Here is a 21,416-nt window from a genome sequence, read left to right as displayed (position 1 = left end):
CAAATCCTTAACTCTTTAAAAGATTTTAGTTATTTCTCGCATCGTATTATAAACCGCTTTTCGCGGATATAGAATGTACAATCATAAGATTAAAACCAGTTTTTTTAGCCCCGAGGTGCTGAAGGCATGGGCTAAAATAACTGGTTTTAATCTTATGATTGTACATTTTTTTAGTCGTAGAAAGCTGGATATAATAAGCCGGATTCGAATGAATACGAGAAAAGCCTATCTTATTTTTTAATATGAAATTCAAGTAAATTACCTAAAATATAATTTTTTTGTCAAAGGCTATGCTTTAGTCTAACTGATTATAATTAAAGCATTTTTAAAATTTTTGATACGATTAATGCAAATATAAAGCTGTTTGAATGAGTCAAATATTTAATTAGCAACTTTAATGTTATGATTTTGTTTTTCAGGTGAGCTTCTATAACCTTTTCAGAAGATTTAAGTATACTTTTGTGTAGAAATACAACTAAAGCTAAGTTTGTACATCAATTTATTTAATAAAATGTTTAAGAATATCTAAAAATATATTTGATCTAATCTGTAATGATGTAATTTAAGAAAATATTTAATATCAAAAGATTCCCAGTGTTTCATAAATAAATATATTATGGATGTTGCACCAGATTTTACTGTACTCTAATAATCTAGGCAATACTCCAAGCTGGCTAAAATAACGAAATACCCCATCCACCCAATTTACTATCCCCTCCCCTTCTACTGGATGAACAAACTGACCAATAAATCAAGACTATTGTAGCAAGCTAAATTGACGACAAAATTTCCCTTGTCAATTTATCCTCGAATTCTATATCTATTCTGTTATATGTAGGTGACGCAGATAATTCTTAGAATAAATTAAATTGGATATTTTATCGTATATAAATCAATGGAATTTTTATTTTACCATCCTAATGTATAAAGTAGTAAGGTTTGTTTGTATAAAGCTTAAGATCTCGAGAAAATGACGCTAAATGTCTGTATTTTTCATGGAGCTATATAAATGTCTTGGCGTTGGTTTGCAACTAGGTATTAAATACACCTATACTATACTATACGATCAAGTAGCTTTTATGCCATCTTAGGCGCAAGGGGCGAAGCAACATGTACACACAAAAAAGAAAATCGTTTTCATCTTGCATTATTCAGTTTCACAACGTTAATTTGTACTTTTTTTGTGTACGTCCTGTCTATTCACAAACGTATCTGTGTCCGTACCTATGACGCAAATCCAACGAGTTTATTTGGGTATAGTCCCTTTCGTAACATCGCACCTTATGGGGCGATTCTTCGTATTTTTCACAGTAGCTTTTCTCCTATTTCTAGCCCATGCGGAGGGCTCTAACCCTGCAGGGCCAATTACCTAACACTGTGGGGCAATCACCTAACAAATATAACCTAACCTAACCTTAAATAACCTATAAAAAGCCATTTTAAAAATACGACGAATCGCCCCTTATGAGGAGATGTTACGAAAGGGACCATTCCCGTTTATTTTCATGTAAGAATTCATCTAAAACTAGGTAAAACTCAGGCAGCTCGGAATAGGGCAATGGGGGAAAAAAGAAGATTGTCTCCCAATTATAACATGTGTAATATTATAAGCTTTCATCAAGTAGAGGAAAGTATTTTTTATGAAATAATCTGATATTTTTCTGCCATTGTCTTTTCCCGCCCTGGGGTTAAACTATAATTTTGGCACAAGTCTAGATTGGCAAGGATGGAGCACTAGATTTTTAATATTTGTTTTGAAAGATTTTTCATTATTTTATTTTTACTTATAAGCGGCTGCGCTCCTTATGGAGTACTTTTTTTTATAAAGTAAAAAAAATGTAAAAGAGGTAGGGTAGAATTTTTAATTTGGGAGGTTGAAGGCCCTCACCCAGTAAAGTTATAAACCTTCAATGTACCTTCAGCTACTGATAAACTATATAAAATGTATGTATGACTATATATTCAGTTATCATATTATATTTCATAACTCAATTGTATTTAAAGTCCCAAAATTTTCTGTGTATGCTAGCATGATGCAAGTAGCAAAATTTATATAATATCTATCAGAGAGAGAAGATAGGTTGGTTGATAAATTATGTAGGTCCCCAAATTTTTATAAACACATTTTTTCATTTCTTGACTTAAAGACTTTGGGTACTTTTATCAATTCTTGATTTATTGGGGGAGAGGTTATGGTACTCTTCCACTGGCGGTTGGGGGGGATAGGGACCCCTCCCAACTTTTATGTGAGTAAAGTTGGTTTAACTGGTAAAGTTTTAGGTATTCTCAGGGATCTTAAGGGATAAGACTATCAATATACACCCCCAATCAAGATAAACAAAGATACATTTTTTTGTAGATTAAAATTATGAGTTCGAACAATACTAGCCAATATATGATAAAAATCTCTAATGTTTTGCAGGAAATAAAGAAGTTAATGTGTTATTAAAACATTGGGTGCCAGTATCATTAACAATTAATTGTCCCCTCCCTCCCTGAAATCCTTATGTATACGTTATAGACACATATAGGTGGGTTACTTTATCAGCCCTGGCGAACGGACAATTTTTTCCAGAAGAAGTTTATCAAACCAATTTTATTTATATAAAATAGTAAGGTTTTTTTTCTAAAGCTAAAGATTAAAAAAAACATCTGAACTAATTGAGTTCTCCTTTTTTGGGAAGCTTTACATAGGTCCCCGGATGGTTTAAGGCTATTCTTATATACAATTATATATTCCCTAGGTGCTTGTATTTTTATAAAGTGTTTATTCATTAATAATTAAATTGTACGAAACATATTTTTAGAATTACAAAATTTTAAAAAAGTTATAGATGTAATCTTTTGGTGATTATTTTACTGTACTTTTTAAGTCTTGTGTACAGTTTTGGTCAACTGATTGCTTGTGATGAAGAAAAAGTAATGCAATATGAAAATGGAAACAATAATGGCCTTGACAATTCAATTTATATTTCCCCCACGGGCGTGCCCAGATATTTTCTAAGAGGGGGGGGGTGGGGAGGTCGAAGAGATCTTTTTTTAGTTCATAATATTAGTTCTTGGGGTACTTATGAAGGAGGGGGAGTCTACCACCCCTTTTGAATTTTAGTGTTAAAAAGAAAAAAGAAAAAAATTTAAGGGTTCATTTTTAAGGACTTTTTCTTTTATGAGTGTGGTAGTAACAAGGAGAACCATATCGGTTCTACGGTTAGCGAGATCCTTCGGGACAGACACAGATCCTGTTACTTCTATATAAAAGGATTAAATGGTATTATAGCAAGGGATAATTTTAGTTTTTTGAAATATAATTGTGGGGATTGGGTTATTCCCTCTTTTATTTCCTACTTTTAACGCTCTTAATTCCCCTCTGGAAATTTTTATTTGTTTCCCTTTCAACATTATGGTCATTTATTTCTCTAAATTTTAGAGAAAAATAATTTTATGAAAAATCAAATTTATGCTAGAATCTAATATAATATTATGTAGCTAGCTGTCTTTGTATTTTGAAGTCACGTAAAATATCTTCAATATTCAACTTAGATATGATCAGGTTCAGGTTTAAGGCTATTTTTAAAACCTGTGAAACAATCCAATTAGAGCAGTTAAACCTTTATGCCCCCATCATTTTCAATAATTCTCATTACAATATGATGTGTTTTGGACTTTGGTATGAAATTTACACAAGTCCCCAAAATTTCATGAATTCACTCTCCGTTGACTTATTTTTGGGGATTTTAAATTAAAGATTTATTGGCTTAAAAAAACATTTTTTCTTAAAAGCAGAATTGTTAACAAATGACAAAATGAAGTCAACAAAAGCATAAAATAGTGCATTTAGAATGAAAGTAAAAAAATCGAGTAAAAATTTCATTTTTTTCAAAGTTTCAAATGAATGTTGTAGTTACCGGGGGAAATTATCAGGGATCTTAAGGGATAAGATAATGGAAATTATATTCATTTACATCTCCTATTATGTTAAACAAAATTACCCCTTCTTTATATTAAAGTTTTCCAATGAAAATATTTGATATTGCTTGTTTTTACCTAACAATCAATATCTAATAAAAGTCCCCAAAGCTTTTAGGAGAACAAATAAGGAAAGGTTTCATGAAAAAACTACAGTCCAATATCCCCTACTTCCCTGGAAAAATATTCAGTATTTCACTTCATGTAAACCTACAAAAATTATTCTAAAAGTTTATCGCTAATATGGTAGCTGGACAAAGTATCTAAAAAATCAGCCTTTTGACGTCATAAAAATGAGGGATTATCCATATCTTTTTAATGGGTTTTCTTTCCCACTTCTCATCTCCCTCATTTTTATGACTTTACATGGCGGATTTTGAGACACTTTGTCCAGCTACCTAAAATGCACCAATTACGTTTTTCCTTGTCAAAATGCTAGCTTATTATTGGGTGTCTTTTAACAAGAAATCTCGTGATTGGTTCACTTTAGCGACAACTTTTAAATTCGTATAATGACTGAATAAATATAGAATACGTGGATATATTGACAGGGGAAGATTTGTCGTTAATTTAAATCATATTTTGGTCAGTTCGTTCATCCAGTAGGAGGGGAGGAGTTGTTGTAAAGAGGGATTAATATAGGGGGTATCGTTATTTAAGCCAGCTAGGAGTATAAATTTATTAGAGTATTTAAAAATCTGGTGCAACATCCAAGTAATTATATATCGATTTATAATTGTGGCATTTTTGTATGGACGTCCAATATTTTTCAAGTTTTAAATCTCAATCTAATTTGAATTTTTTATGTTTGTATAAGACAACGTACATAAAAAAAATTATCAAAAATACAAGAATCTTTAAGGATATGAATTGATACTCTGATAAATGTAATAGACACTGTTAGATTAAATCAACCAATCAAAGTACCAAAAGTAAGTCGTATGTTTGTGGTCATTTTTCGTTTAAAGGAAATTCCTCAAAAGGATAGCCAAGCAGCTTTGATAAAACAATTCCAATTCTTTCAGTTTTATTTGAAATGAAAACAATGAAAAAAGTGTTTAGTTTTAATTTTTCTCATTATTGATTTAAATAAGGAAACCAATAAATCTTCATATATAATTTTAGAGAGGGAGGGGATAATGTGCTGTAAATTATACTGGTATACCAGTTTAATTAAGGTTTAGGTTTTATATAAGGTAAGATAAGATAAGATTTTACACATCCCTCCCTTAAATCACTTTTGAAGTGCAAGGATCTTAAGTTATAAGACAATGACCGATAAATTGATGTAAATCCCCAATGATGATACATAAAATATCCCTTCTGCAGATTACAATAAGTGGATGATTCTTTTGAACACTTAACTTAATAAACCAACCAATAAAAATCAATAAAAGTCCCCAACGTTGTTAGGCCAACAAATGAGAAAATACTATTATAAAACTTTGGGGACTACATCCCAACCTTCTCTGAATTCAATCACTGTTGAAGTGGGTTTGACTTGAAAATTTGAATTACCCACATTTTTTCAATGATAAGATTTCTCAAGAGTTTTATATTTGGTTCTAGTATACTTACATATATATATAAGGTAGGCAGTGATTTTGGGATTTGGCAATGGACGATAAATTGATATTTTCCAGCAATTTTTATGATATAGAAACTTGTGAGTTAACTTTAAGTGGGTTCTTAAAATCATTGCTGGAAATACTGCTACTTTGTACTTCCAAATCCAAGGTTGGAAGCCAACGAATAAGAGAACTTTTCTATAAAACCAGTAAAATTCCCCCCACCCTGTGTTTATTAGATTTTAGGAACAAAGCTACTCTTCAAGTAAAATTTAAGATGTGTATTAGATTTTTTCTGAAGAGACAATTGACATATGAAATGAATCGCCCTATCTAATTGAAACTATTAATCTGCAATAAATCTTTCTTTTAACTCGATTGTGATTAAAATCATTTAATATAGATTTTTTTCATTGTTTTAATACAAAAATGTACATACCTTGATTTTGAAGCAACCAATTATGGTTCCCAATTGAAAATGATTTATGAAATATTTTTAGTAGCACAGCAACTCTATAGCAAGGTTCTGTCCGTACATACCTACCGTAGAATAATTTAAGTGGGCTTACCATATTTTCCTTGTTCATGGACCGATTTTAAAAGTTAAGAAAATAAATTGCTTATAATTTGATTATTTGACAATATCCAAGTAATTAATTGATTTTTCTATGCTTCTTATTGCTGTGCTACCTAGAAACTTTTTCAAAGGACTTTTTTCAATTGGGAAAACATTTAGGTTATGTGTAAGGAAGCAAGCAGTGTGTAGGAGAGAGGACGTCATCTATTTATCTACATATCTATCTAAATTCTAAAACTAGATTAGGTTAGGTTAAAACAAGGTGCAATCTACATATGTATATGGTTAGAGCCATTGATAAAGGGATGGGACAATGTTAGAAACAATCCTAATCCCTTTATCTCTTACTAACTATATATTTTAACCATGCTATTTTTATATTCATTGATATGATCTTTGTAATACCTAGCTTTTCTGAAAATTGGCTAAGCCTTAAAAGTTTTATTATTACAATAATATACAGGGCCCGGCAGCCGCGAGTAAGCCGCGTTTTAGCCTCAGTGAAATCGTCATATTATGAGTTTAAAATTCAGCTGGATGTCTAAACCTGTTCCTAAACAGACAATCCATGTTTTATGAATTTATTTATTTTATACACAAGCGTGGCTGAGGCGCGGCTGCCGAGCCCTGATAGTATCAATACAAACATCCTACTACTTTAATATATATGATACTTTTCATATATGATAATTTTTGTAACACAATGAAATATTAGGCAAAAGTATAATTTTCATAGCAAATCGAAATTCGATCAATCTTTTTAGCAATCGAAATAATACCACTTTTAGTACTTCCAAAATTTTTATCCCTTGTCCTTTTACATGATATAAATAAAGGTCTGTTTTATACGCGGGTAGGTTTTGTGATTAATATTCACAACTGTTTCGCAGTATATTTATCCCTTGCCCCTGACTTGACTCATAAATGTCACATTAGTGTGGCACGCGTTATGCAAATACAAAACATAAAATTGCAACTCTATGGAGTTGCTTAATTTCCAAGTAGATCAACCCCCCCCCCCTCCCCCCCCCCCCACTGCCTGCACAAACTACCATATTTACATAACGCGGGACAAAGTGTTTTAAAAAATCAGCCATGTAACTTCATAAAAATGAGGGATAATCCACATCTTTTTGAGGAGTTTTCTTTACTACTTCTCCTCTCATCTCCCTCATTTTTATGACGTCACATGGCTGATTTATGAGACTCTTTGTCCCGCTACTCCTTACATCCTTATGTTTGAAATACTGTGTTTGTTCCTTAAGACCTAGATGACCACTCAGTCGATTCAGGAAAGCTTTAAATAGATTGAAGTATAGTTTAAGCCATTTTTCGGCACCCTTCAAACTTCGGGACCTAAAACAAGGGGCGTAGCCACTATTATATGAAAATAATTCATGAACTGCAGTTAAATTTTACACTAGAGAGCCTTCTGGATCTTTAGCTTAATAAAGCATTACGATGTTTATTTCTAAATACAAGAAATAATAAGCTGAAGGGTGGTTTGTATGGCCATATGGCAAATTAAGGGGATATTGTTTGCAACTTTTTATGAGTTATAGGACGTTTTGAAAACCTCAAACAGCAGGGGGAAAGGTATAGGCCAAATTTGCACTGTCTTTTGTATCTTAACAATCATTTTAGCATCTTAAAATCAATATATTGCTTTTTTAAACAATATATTGACGCAGCCAAAAATTTGTAGTCTGAAAATATAAATTTTACGGCAGTTGAACAAAAAAAATTAAAAAGTTATGCTGGACCATGAATAAAATATGGAGATTTTTATTTTCAATAACTTATCTCTTTATTCCTAAATTTAGAGAAAGGTGTACATTTTGTAATAAAAAGTAACATAATATGTAATCTTATTTTTTGGAGTTTAAATTATTGTAGGTACTTTTTTTATTAAGGACTGGAACTTTAATTAAAACTTGGGTTGTAGAAACTTTTCATTTCCAAACCTCTCCTACGAAAGGGGTACTATTGTTTATGATAATTGGGGCACGGATGTACATCGTCCATTGTCTTATCCCTAAATATTCCTGGAAGGTATTGCATGCCTTGTTTTGACACCAATGCACCAATAATCAATAATAAAAATAACATCAACTATAAAAGCACAGAACAACATTTTGTTGGTCCATTTAGATCTCAGAAATTTGTCCTTAATTGTAAATGCTTTATATCCCAGATTTTTATAAGTTGTCTTATGAAATTGTCTTATCAAAAATAGTTGTATATGAATCATTAACACAGTTTCTGCAATTGTTATATCTTTAATAGTTATTTCTCGCATCGTATTATAAACAGCTTTCCGCGGATAAAGAATGTATTATTATAAGATTTAAACCAGTTTTTTTAGCCCCGAGATGCCAAAGGCACGGGCTAAAAAACTGGTTTTAATCTTATAATTGTAAATTTCTATATTCGTACCTTAATCAGTCGGGGGGGGGGGGGGGCGTTCAACGCCCCCCCCCCCTCATTATCTCAGTTCCTATTAGAGCTATTAGAGCTATTGTGCAAGTACCCTGTGTTATGGTGAATTTCCGACCTTAAGTAAGTCAAGGTCAATTTCCGCTTCCTTCACCCTTTTATTTAACAACCTTTGTTTTTAGGTCCTTTTTTACTTAAAAATTTCAAACGGCTGTAATTTTTTTATTTTTAAAGCTAGAAGAAAATTTTTTTTGCAGAAAATGTTTATTTTATTTAAATTTTATATTTGAATTATCAAAACATAAGTTTCAGCGGCCGCAGCTGTACTTGGCAGCTGCCAGCCGCCGAAGTCGGCGGTCGGCGGGAAAACGGCGGCGGATCTTAATGAAATTTTAATACATTATGTAGACATGTAAGAAAAGCTTAAGTTTAAAATTTGAAGTCTCTAAGTAAAAAATTGCGGCCACAGAAGCATTTTAAAGATTTCTGGAGACCTGGAGGATCAGGACCTGCAGGATCATACCTGGAACCTGAAATTGACGTGAACACCTGTATTTAATATGAGTTTGTACTACTAGAGGATATTTTAGTATTTTGGTAAGATAAAATGCTTTGTTTAAATCAAAAACAAATTTTTGTTCTTTACCTGGATGACCCTGCCAGGTTTGCTGGCATCCTGTGCCCGCCAGGTTGGAGATATTCAAAAAATTCCAACTCTTAGTTCTGTGTCATACCCATACTTAAAAAGTCAAGCAGTTTGGGCTCTTTATCTTTCACACACAGAAAATGAGATAGAAAAAACCGGATGGGGGGGCGTTCAACGCCCCCCCCCCCCCGACCGTTAAGGGTTAAGGTAAGGGCTTTACAAAGGGGGGGGGGGAGGTTATAAAGGTAATACTTCCCCCAGCAAAAAAAAATGTTTTTTTTTTAAATCCCAGCCCCCTCCCATCCAAAACAAATAAACCACACAATTTGACAAACAGACTTTCTGACAATAATTGAAAAGTTTCTACACTTTCTAGATTGTAGCTATCTGTTGCATAAATCATCATGCAAGGTTTTAAATTGGTAGTAAGATTCCAAATTAATGATCAAAGCTCCCCGTTTTGGACGGACGTAAGGACATGTTATGAATATAGAAAAGCTTCGCTTTTAATAATACCTTAATTTTTTTTCCCTTTTTATTTTATAAACAATGAACATGCTAATAATTAGTTGGTACAAATATTTTTATTAATTTTATTGCTTTGCTTTCTCGTTATATACATTTTTATATTTTCATAGCACAGCACTTTGGAGTTGAGGGGGGGTTATTAATCTCATTTTTTACTGTTTTTTATTTATGTCAAAAGTAAAATAAAAAGATTAAATTGACCTAAAAAGTCTAAATAAGAAATTGCCTTCATATTTGAATTAATATTGGTTTCTGGGCAAATTAAAGGAAAGCTGGAAGGAGGGTGGGGGAGATAAAACCCCCTTAAAAAGTTACTCCCTCCCCCAACGGTTTATATTTAATTTATTTTATATACATTTTCTAAAGACCTTTTCTATGAAATAAAAAAATAATTGTGCTTATTTGCGAATTTTTACTTTTTTTGCTCAATTTCATTGCTTACTTTTTTTTCCTTTTTTGACATAAATAGAGAACAGCAAATTCTAATTACAGCAAATGGACATGCAAAGATGTAAAAACTGCAATAATTAGATTTTAGTTCTTTTTTTTGTAGGGTAATTTATATACAATATTTTTTTTATATTTTTTCTCAAAAACTTTAAAAATTTAAATATTTACAATCATTACAAATTTTTGGAATTTCTTTGGGTTATTTTTTTGTGAAAATACTTTTTATTAAAGCTTATTTTATCAATTTTTAACAGGGTTTTAAGTAATGGAAGATCATTTTTAAATAACAATTTTTATAATAAAAAAGCATTCTTAATAATAATTATAATACATATAACAACAATAGTTTTAAAACTACAAACAACTGTTTTAAGTAGAGAATTTTAAGAAAGATTTTATTTTGTATAAATATGGTAACTTTTTCAGAGTCTTTTTTCAGATATGGAATATGTTTTTTGAAGTATTTTTTAGTGAGCAATTTTTTTTGAAACATTTAGTTTTTTGAACATTGATTTTTTGTATAGTTTTTTTTCTCATCATAATCTCATTTTTTTCGATTTTAAAGTAAATGCCAAAAATTGTCAAACTTAAAATAATGGTTTGACATTAGCAAAGTATTTAGTATCCAGATTTTGAATTAATATTTAAATGAAAAAAGCATGTTTAAACAAGTAATATACCCTTAAGATTTATTTTTAAGATAAACACCAATCCTATTGTATAAAGTAGTAAGGTTAAAGATCCGTTCAGATAATTCAAACCTCTGAACCGATTTAATTCTTCAGATTAGGTCAAGGGAAGCATTTAGACAAATCTATAATAAAATTTTAATTCTTAGGGTTGTTTTAGGCTATTTTTCCTTAACAAAGAGCTCGTATAAGCTAGAAGCTCAGACGCCATTGAATTAAAAGGAGATGGAAATATATTTTATGGTATAGATGGACAGATGAATAGACATATATGTTGATAGATTGATGGATAGATGGATAGATGGATAGCTGGATAGACAGATAGATAGACAGATGGATAGACAAATGGATAGACAAATGGATAGACAGATGGATATACAGATGGATAGACAGATGGTTGGATAGAAAGATGGATAGAAAGATGGATAGACAGATGGTTGGATAGAAAGATGGATAGAAAGATGGATAGACAGATGAATAGACATATGGATAGACAGTTGGATAGATAGGTGGATAGACAAACGAATAGACAGATGGATAGACAGATAGATAGAAAGATGTATAGACAGATGGATAGACAGATGGATAGACAGATGGATAGACAGATGGATAGACAGATGGATAGACAGATGGATAGACAGATGGATAGACAGATGTATAGACAGATGGATAGACAGATGAATAGACAGATAAATATACATATGGATAGACAGATGGATAGACAGTTGGATAAACAGATAGATAGACAGATGGATAGACAGATGGTTGGATAGAAAGATGAATAGACAGATGGATAGACAGATGAATGAATAGACAGATGAATAGACAAATAACGAAGATGAAAAATTTTAGTACATGAAAAAATGAAGCCAGATAATGGCAAGAGAGAACTTACTATAGCACTAAATAATGCCAGTATTAAGTCGGGGACTAACGTCATATTTAATTACATCTGTTACTAAACAGATATATGATAACTCAGCTAGAAACTTAACTGTTATACTGTAGATATTAATGTTTAAAGAAACACCCATTTTGGTTTCATGTTGTTTTGCATAGCAATAGTTCAGAACTCAGTTTTTAAGCAGAAATTTATTTTTTATTTAGAGGTCATTTAATATCATCTAAGAAAAACTATTTTGCCCATAATATTTCTAGTAAAAGGAATCATTATTGAAACAAAATGCCTTTAGATAAAACATGAAGATTCCATTGACAAATGAGTCTCTAACCTTCAATTCAAAAAGAAAAGATAAAAATAAAATAATTTTAAAAACTGATATTTATGAAGTTGCATTACTGTTTAGAAATTGCAATTGTGAGCCTCACAAAATAACCAAAAGAAAATATTTTTAATAAATCTTTGAAAATTAAATGTCCACCCTTTCTTAATTAACTTCTTATTTTTGTTTAATATTAAAAAAGGAAACAGGGGGGGGGAGAAAAGCTTTCCGCCCCTCTAACTTTTTAAAACGGTGTTTTTAAATGCTTATTAATTTGATCTAAGATTATAAAGGCTTTCAAATTTGACAGCTAATCACTGAATACCACTTGTTTTGTTAACTAAAGCTGTCAAAGCTGCGCTACTAAAATATTTTTTTTAGCGGGTACCGTGTGGACACCCATGAAGGAAATGGATGGGGCCGAGAAGCAAGTGTCGAGCCAAAAACACCATTTTAAATCTTTCTTACTTAGTTTTTACAAGCATACAACGATAGGACAATGGAAAGATAAATAATCTTTCCATACATTCTTATTGTAAAATTTTACATTTGGTAGCTTATATGAAATGTTTGAAGACATAGTTCTCTTTATAATTTTTAAAATATTTGCTTTCACATAACATACTAACCATTTTTAATTAATCAATAGTCCAAACCATACAAAATTTTTAAGACTAGCATAGCTTTTAGGTAAAACTATTACTAGCAGATTTTAAAGCTAAAGACATCTTTTGAAATTAAAGGATTTAAAGCTAATGTTATTAACCCATTTATAAACCTTTTTCCAATACGGCTTCAAAACTAATGAATATACAATGGATGAGAACCGGTTTTCTGCCATACTGAAAAATCATGTATAGCATCTTATTGTAGACAATGTTTCACGAATTAAAAAAAAAAACTCATAAATTAATGATTAATTTAAATCCAAGGAAAACTGCCTATATTTGTTGCCTTAATTATACATAAAACACATACATCTTAAATGTAGAGAAGATTCGCCACTAAAAACCTCGTATGAGATAAGTTTGTAAAATTTATTACCCCCCCCAAAGTATTAAGAAGATTGTGTTTTTGGTCAATAATATCTTAGGAACAGGAGTAGAGACTTGTATGTTGATAAACAAACGGACACATGAAAAGAGTGTCGAGTAAGATCTCAAAAACATCTGGACGGATCTTTATGGATGCTCTGCATAGTTTATGGTAATGTTTTAGGCTATTTTGTAGGGATAATTATATAGCCCCCAGGGAAAAGGTAAACCCAAAAAAATTCTTTTTCATTTGAGGGATAAGACAATGGTTAATAGTTTGGTGTAAATCCCCTATCATAATAAACAAAATCACCCCTTCCTTAGATTGAAAAATAATTGAATTAAAAGTTTGGAAACTGCTAGTTTGAATCCACCAATCAAAATGTTCTCTAATCTTTATCCCCATCTTTTATCTTAACTGTTTTGCCATACTCCGTATCTTTTTCAACAAATCAGTAAATTAGGGGGATACAAATACCATTTAGACTTTTCCAGTATGGCTTTCAATCCAATTAATATCCGCTGGATTAGAACCGGTTATCAGCACTGTATAGCGTGGTATCACAGACAATTTCCCTCAAATATTAAAATAAAAAACAAAAATTAAGATAGTTTTTTTTCACGGGCCTTCAGACTCTCTGGTCTAACAAAACAGACTTTAATCTCATGATTTTTCTTTTCAATATCCGCGGAAAGCTTTCTATAATACAATGCGAGAAATAACTATTCTAAATGTGTTTTATAATAATGTTCCAAATATCACTAGATTTGGACATATATATTATACACTATTGAGACGATTATGCTGTGCTGAAATTCTATCAAGAAATGACAATAATCATTATTAGAATCCTGATATAAAACTAACAGGATGTCTTTCCGACTGTACTAATGAATTTCGCTAACCGCTGAACCGATATGTTCTCCTTACAGTGAAGCTTTTAAAGGTCCAGGAAAGGTTTATAACTATTTTGGGCAATGGGACCATCACCCTCCAAAGACAATCGCCCCTAAAAGAATGATACCGAAAAAAATATTAGATACCTGTATAATTTATGATTCTGAAGTTTTTGACAAAATGATACTTTTGCGTAGGTGAACGCCCACCAACATAACCCCCTTCGGAATAACTAAATAAAACTTTTTTCATCTCTTGACGGCTTAAAGTGCTTTACACAAAGCCAGGCAGGGATCTTAAGGGATAAGACAATGGACATTAAATTAATGTATACACCAAATTATGATTAACAAAATTAACCCTTCTGTACATTAAAAACATTGGTTGGGAACTGCTTGTTTAAGCCAAATAATTAAGATTTAGAAAATATAAAAAGTTTTTATGCAAGCGATTTTAATTAAGTGTTAAAAAATTTAGGGAGATTAAAATTTAAAGTCCAATGTACCCTCCCTTCCTCCCTGAAGCAAAAGTAAATGAAGAATAGAAGTCATAAGAAAATATATCAGCCTTCTGCTTTTAAAATTAATCCTATTACATACAGTAGTAAGGTTTTTTTTGTTTTGCCTATGATTTCAATATCTAAGAAAAGGGTTCTCCATTTTAGGGATAGTTTTATACTATTCTATATTAAGATTTAAGTCTTGGGATGGTTTTAGACTAGTTTTCCAATCCATAAAAATGAATATTTCTACTACTATTTCAATTATTAGAATATATTTTTCCTCTGCATTTTTTAATGTCAAAAATTGTTTGAAAAAAAAGATTCCAGCTCTGACATGTGGAGTATTTTATTTCTTAACTTATGTCTAAACAATTCTTAAAGATTATGATATTTTAAAACCAGGTTTTATCACTTGAAATTTTAAAGTTTGTACACTAAAATCGTTATTATTATCTATAATACAAAGTAGAATGATGTCTGTCCGTCTGTCAGTCCGTCCGTCTGAAGCTTAAGATCTCAGTAACCACTGAACCGATTGGATTTTACTCTTCAGGGTATATACCTACTGGTCCTGTGGTGGTTTTAGGCTATTTTCTTTGGGGGTGGGACACCCCAAACCCTCCCAAAAACAAAAAAATCCCCCCCATTTTTTTCAGAAGATTTCCTAGGTCCTTTTTTTTGCAGAAGATTTCCTTGGTCCTTTTTTTTGCTGAAGATTTCCCAGGTCCTTTAACGAATTTCACCTTAATTTTTTTTATCACCTCTTGGGGCAAAGCCCCTAGAGGCTAGGGGCAAAGCCGATAGTATTATATAAAGTAGTAAGGGTTTTTGTCTAAAGCTCAAGATTTCAAAAACTACTGAACCGATTGATTTCTCCATTTTTCATAGGTCCTCGGATTGTTTTAGTCCATTTTATCTTTTAGATTTTTTCCTTTAGATGGTTTTATGCTATATTACTTTGAATCTCTCTCCCCTATGAATAAAGAGCCCCAAGATGCTAGGGGCACATCCACTAAGTATCATCAAAACTATTATTTTTAGCGTACAATATGAATTTGATGTAAATATAAGTAAAATTAGTTGTGTACACATTTTGATTTGATATCTTAAACCGGAGAGGGAAAAAGGAAAAATTTGTCATTTTAAGAGTGGGATTTTATATGAAAGTCAACATAAACTCAGCGGGAAGGGACGTACAGGATGGATTATTTCCAAGAATTTGTAGCCTGGGATCTTTAGGGATAAGACACTTGAAGATAATTTAATCTGCAATGATGAAAAAATGTTTGGACACTGCTAGTTTGAACCAACTAATCAACAAGATTTGAAAAAAAAGTAATTAAAGTCATTTTTTATCAAAATGCTTTAATATTATTTTTGTTTAGATATTTCTTTTTAAGGTAAAAATTAGATCTGTACACCCTTGAGGAAAAAAAAATTTTTCTTGTTTATTTCTTTTAGAAATCTTAAATATAAACTTTTTGATGTTTAAAGTTATTTTTTCTAAAATCTTATATTACAGCTTATTGTCTTATAGTTTTAAAACTTTTTTATATAAAGAAGTTGTTTTTTTAAATTAGAATTATCTTTTCATTAAGCACGTTAAAATCATCCGATTGGATTTTAAACTTCATGTTTATTAATCTATATTTTTAAATGTATTCTCATTTTTCTTAAATAAAAAAAGAATATTAAGTAAAAGTATTCTTTATATGTACATGTTATGAAATTTTGTCACTTATAAACATATGGTGTACTACAGAAAATAGAAAAAAGTTCTCAAAAATAATTATCTATGGACATTGAAAATTTTGGTGTTTTTTTATAATACTGAAAATCAAAATTATGAATGGTTTATTGTCTGGAAGGTAGCGGTCATTTGGCTGTGATTACCCCAGTCCCCAAAGTTTCATAATCAAGTACATCAATTTATCAGTCATTGTCTTACCCCTTCCGATCCCAGGGTTTATAGCATTAAAAAAAGGGGTCCATGGCTGACATATTCTTGCCATTCTGTATAATGCATGTAAATCTTAGAATTCCAATTATTTTTCAGAAAAGCTTTCGCCGTGTCTGTGTAAACTCTCCAGGTTAAGCGACATTTAATAGTTTTCCACCTTAATGCTTTCTTAATTGATATTCACTCTAAAACGCTGAAATAACTTCCTATTATGTAAAGTAGTAAAGATTTTTTTGTCTGTAGCTCAATAATAAATACTAAACCGGTTGGGGTTTCCTTTTTTAGGGTGCTTTACATTTGTCCAAGGAAGTGATAGGGGCGCAGCCGCTAGTTTAATAAAAACTACAAGATAATTTATAAATTGGGGAGGTAAATGATACATCCCCAATTAAGATAAATAAAATTACCCTTCCTGAAGATTAAACTTATAGGTAAAAGTATGGACTTTGCTAGTTTGAACAACCCAAACAAGATTTGATAATAGTACCCAAAGTTTTTAAGTTAACGAATGATAAAGCGTGTTTATAAAACTTTGGGTACCAGTTTTATTAATTTCCCCACACTTCAAGAAACAACTTATATTGTACTAGGAACTAAATATTAAAGTCCGAAAGAAAGCCAAGGCATTCTTTTTTAACACATAAATTGTATTTTAAACTTTTTAGAGTATAATCTCCGGCGAAGGGAGGAATTAGAAAGAAAAATGTGATTGTATTTACATTTTTTTAAGTTCGTATAATTAATCATTCTAAAGCCAATTCTATAGACAATTATCTATGTAATATTGCAAGGGTATTTAAACTAAAGATTTATTGTAATTCTAAAGTTTGAAAAAGCTACGGAAATTACTTTAATAGATAAGAATCTTAAATTGCGTTTCACAAAATAGAATTAATTAAAAGTGCTGATATTAAATATTTAGGGGATATAAAGGGCCAGTAGATTAATATACATACATCCCAAATGATGATTCACAAAACTACCCATTCTGTAGGTTACAATTTGTGGTTGAAAAGTTAAGATACTCAACTTAATTAAACATCCAATCGAAATTCAATAAAAGTCTCCAAAGTTTTTAGGCCAATGAATAAGAAAACTTAATTATAACACTTTGGGGACTAGTGTAATAAACAGCCTACTGTCCCCTCCCTCCCTGACTTTATAGTCCCTCCTGTATTATTTTTTTTAATTTTAAAAAAATCTAAAATTTACATTTAATAAAAAAAAAGTTTTTCTATTTAAACTGAAACATTCATCTAGATTCCTTATTTGACATAAAATTGTAAAGATTTGTTTGCAATATTTGTAAACATATTTAGAGGATTTTTATTTAGACAAAATAGCATTTAAATTCCCGGATACCCTGTGAATTTGATTTATTTTCACCACCACTTAAAAAAAACGAGTAGTTATAAATGTTTGAGTGGGTAATCTATTGTAGGTTTGAAAACTTTCGACTGTTGTAAAATTAGAGGTTTACCTTGGACGGCTATGACCTTGGACAGTATAAGTTTTATTTCTTCTCTCGAAATATGAATATTTATAAAAGAAATTTTAAAGTGCCCAGAGTTTTTAAGCCTACGGGTGAGAGTATATGCTTATAAAACTTTGGTACCAATATAACTAAATATATATAGCTAAATATCCCCTCCCATCCTCCCAGGTAAAAAGTCAGTAATACAGTTGCTTAGGTGAAACAATGGACATGTGATGGTACTTGTTTTACTTTTTGGGGGGACTGGGTATTAAGTTGGGTATTAGATCCATATTAGATCCATTTATTTTAAGTGAAAATGCTGTACTCAACTCGAAACTGATTCCCGGCGGCTGCCAGAAATGTCTGAAAAACCTGTGAAAAACTGCTGGTACTCAGGGAAACAGGTGTAAGACAATGGTAGATAAATTAAACTTCCCTGAAACTGTAAATAGATTGGTAGTAATAGAGGGGGTAGGTGGCGTAATGGAAGAATTTTAATTAAATAACGTGCTACCCTTTTAGAAGCAAAAGGATGATTGACTTTCATGTATTATCTCTCTAATAATATTAATCCAAGTATAAACCTGAAGAGAGAGAGAGAGAAAGAGAGAGAGGGAGAGAGAGAGAGAGAGGGAGAGAGAGAGAGAGAGAGAGAGAGAGAGAGAGAGAGAGAGAGAGAGAGAGAGAGAGAGAGAGAGAGAGAGAAAGAGAGAGAGACATAGAGAGAGAGAGAGACAGAGATAAAAAGAGAGAGAAAGGAATTTATTTAAAGACCCAGAATGCGTAAATTGGTTTGTAATATTTTTCTATTTAATTAATTAATTTGAAATTAATTGGATTAGTTAAAAAAGAAGATCTTAAAGATTTTTAAAAGTCTCCAAAGTTTTTAGGCCCACTAATGTGGGAACCTGATTACAAAACGTTGGGTACCAGCATAATTTACAATCCAATGTCCCTCCCAGATAAAAAATGTACAAAAAGTATGTGTTAGGTTTTGTTCCCTTATTCTTTTGAATGAAACTACACTGATAAGAAACATTAATCAGTGACAGTGCCAGGGTTGCCAGGGACACAGGGATAGTACAATTAATCAGTGACAGTGCCAGGGATGCCAGGGACCGAGGGATAGTACAATGAATAAATACTTTATCAGACACAGTGATATAAATAGCAGAGATGCGGGGATAGGAAAATGAATCCTTTCGGGGACTTAGTAATGGGTAAATGGACTTTCCATAAAAAAATGTGAAAAATTAGTTCTTAGTAGAAATCAATTGGCTGGAATAAAGGGCTGTAGATTTATTTAACCATCAATTTCCTGGAGAAAAAGTAGAAAATGAAAAAAAAATATAATCGGTTGTAGACTTTTTTTGGTATTTTATTATAGTACAAATATATTTTTTTATTTTGTTCATATAAAAATCATTTATTTGGGTTAAAATTTAAGCGTTTTTATAAATTTTTATTTACTGTGCTTATAAATTAAAATGTTTCAGTTTTTTTAAAGCTTTAAAGCATAGGACAACACAAGATTATAGGCGATCGACAGACATATTTTAGTACAAAATCGACAATGGCCGCAAAATTATGTAAATCCCCAATGAAGATAGACAAAAATACCCATTCTATAAATTTTAATTAGTGATTGAAACGTTTGGACACTCTTTTTAAAGTGCTAACCAAAGTCCCAAAAAATAAGAAAACGTAAACGTAGAATGTAAAACTTTGAGGACTTATAATAAACAGCCAAAAATCTCTTTTTTCCATCATATTATTATATTATTGCTGCGCTAACTTTGCAGACGAATAAAAGATTCATTCATTTTAAAAGATCATATCATACCCAAACTATTGAAATCTAAAACTATTTAGGTATTACTAACTAAACTATGCTAAGGAGAACTATGGCTATGCTCTAATGCTAAATATCGTTCTCTATAAAAATAAATTATTTTAAAGGGTTAATAATTAATTTGGTGTGGTACATATGCAATTTCTAAATTTGAATGCAACTATCTCTATCTAGTTTTTAAATGGTTTGGTTAGTAAATTTTTTTAGGAAATAGGATTACTTTTTGTGATTAAAAGACACTTTGAATTTAGCAGCGCGTTTGATAGATTTTTGTAAAAATATTAAGAAAAACTAAGAAATTTTAGACCATTCTTTTTAATTTTAATAAATTTTTTTTTAGTTTTTCCTACGTCTATTTTGCAAGCTATTAAATCCCCATTTCCTTGAATATTTTCAAGTTTTTTATTATTATTTTTGTTTAAACATGCAAATTCCGAAATATTTTGTTAACTAAGCATTAAACAAAATCCAACTCGACAGGTTTGGCGGTGAAAATCCCTTTCAGAAAGTTGAGCAAAAAAATCCCCAACCCATAGAATAGTTGCTTTAAAAATTTATGGCTAGGCCTGGTTTTTGGGCTAAATCGTTTATAAAAGTCAAAAAGCTTCCCAAAGGGGTTATGGGCATATCTTTTAGTATTAAATGTAAGAGGGGGCTTTTAAGGCTCCATTTGCTAATTTGGGATTTGACCATTTTGGATTTGTTGGAAAAAAATACTTTGCTTTAAATTTGTTATACATTTTTATATTTTGTTTATACATGTTAGGATGTATAAAATGAAGGTTAAGTTTAAATTTGACGAATTTATGTTTTTTATTTTTACATAAAATACCTTCAAAATATACATTCAGAAAGGTTTATAACAAGACCTACAAAAGGACAATCTAATCAGAAGGATGTATTGGATAATTAGGGGGAATTTTTTAAATGGTTAATTATGTCCTTTTAGAATTTGTTGCACATTTTTTTCTAGTAATAAATTCCCTGGAATGTTTTAATCTTATTATCCAATACAACCTAAACTAATATCTAATTTGGTATTAAACTTGCTTGTTCATCTACGGTTTTAATTAATTATACATTATTTCATACTTTGTTTTCATTATTTTAAATAAAAATATTTAATATACTTTCTACAACATATCAACTTTTATATGGCAACTAGTAAGGATGAACAATACAGCTTTTTTACAATTATTGGTTGAAACGTTTGAACACTTAAGTAAAAAAGTGAAATTCATCAGGGTTTTAAAGGAATAAGACAATGGCCGATAAATTGATGTACATCCCAAATGATGATACACAAAATTACCCCTGTATATTACAATCAGAGGTTGAAATGTTTGGACACTCAACTAAATGAACCAACCAATCAAAATTATTATAAAACTTTGGAAACTAGAGTAATAAACAGCCCAATGTCCCCAAACCTCCCTGATAATTTATGTTGCAATAATTTTATGATATTTATGTTGAGCATATAATGTTCATCCTTTATAATCTAACATAGTTTGAGAATGAGTATTATCATTATTATTATTATAGTAGTCTACTTGTTTTAACTAATTTATTGCCCTGTGTGTGTGTGCGTGTATAACAGCCATTATGGG

The 21,416-nt window shown here is 30.9% G+C and overlaps 1 protein-coding gene across 4 annotated transcripts in view; it reads right to left on the bottom strand.

The window, feature by feature from the left end:
• LOC145306577 (RNA-binding protein Musashi homolog Rbp6-like) overlaps nt 1–21,416 on the bottom strand; it is a 168,081-nt gene that overhangs the window by 55,333 nt on the left and 91,332 nt on the right. The gene's annotated exons all lie outside the window — the stretch shown is intronic.

The sequence above is a fragment of the Acartia tonsa genome, chromosome 14 (assembly GCF_053477335.1).
Source record: "Acartia tonsa isolate MP-2025a chromosome 14, ASM5347733v1, whole genome shotgun sequence".
Lineage (NCBI taxonomy): Eukaryota > Metazoa > Arthropoda > Copepoda > Calanoida > Acartiidae > Acartia > Acartia tonsa.
Note: the sequence above shows the minus strand (reverse complement) of the source record. Positions and strands in the feature narration are given on the sequence as shown.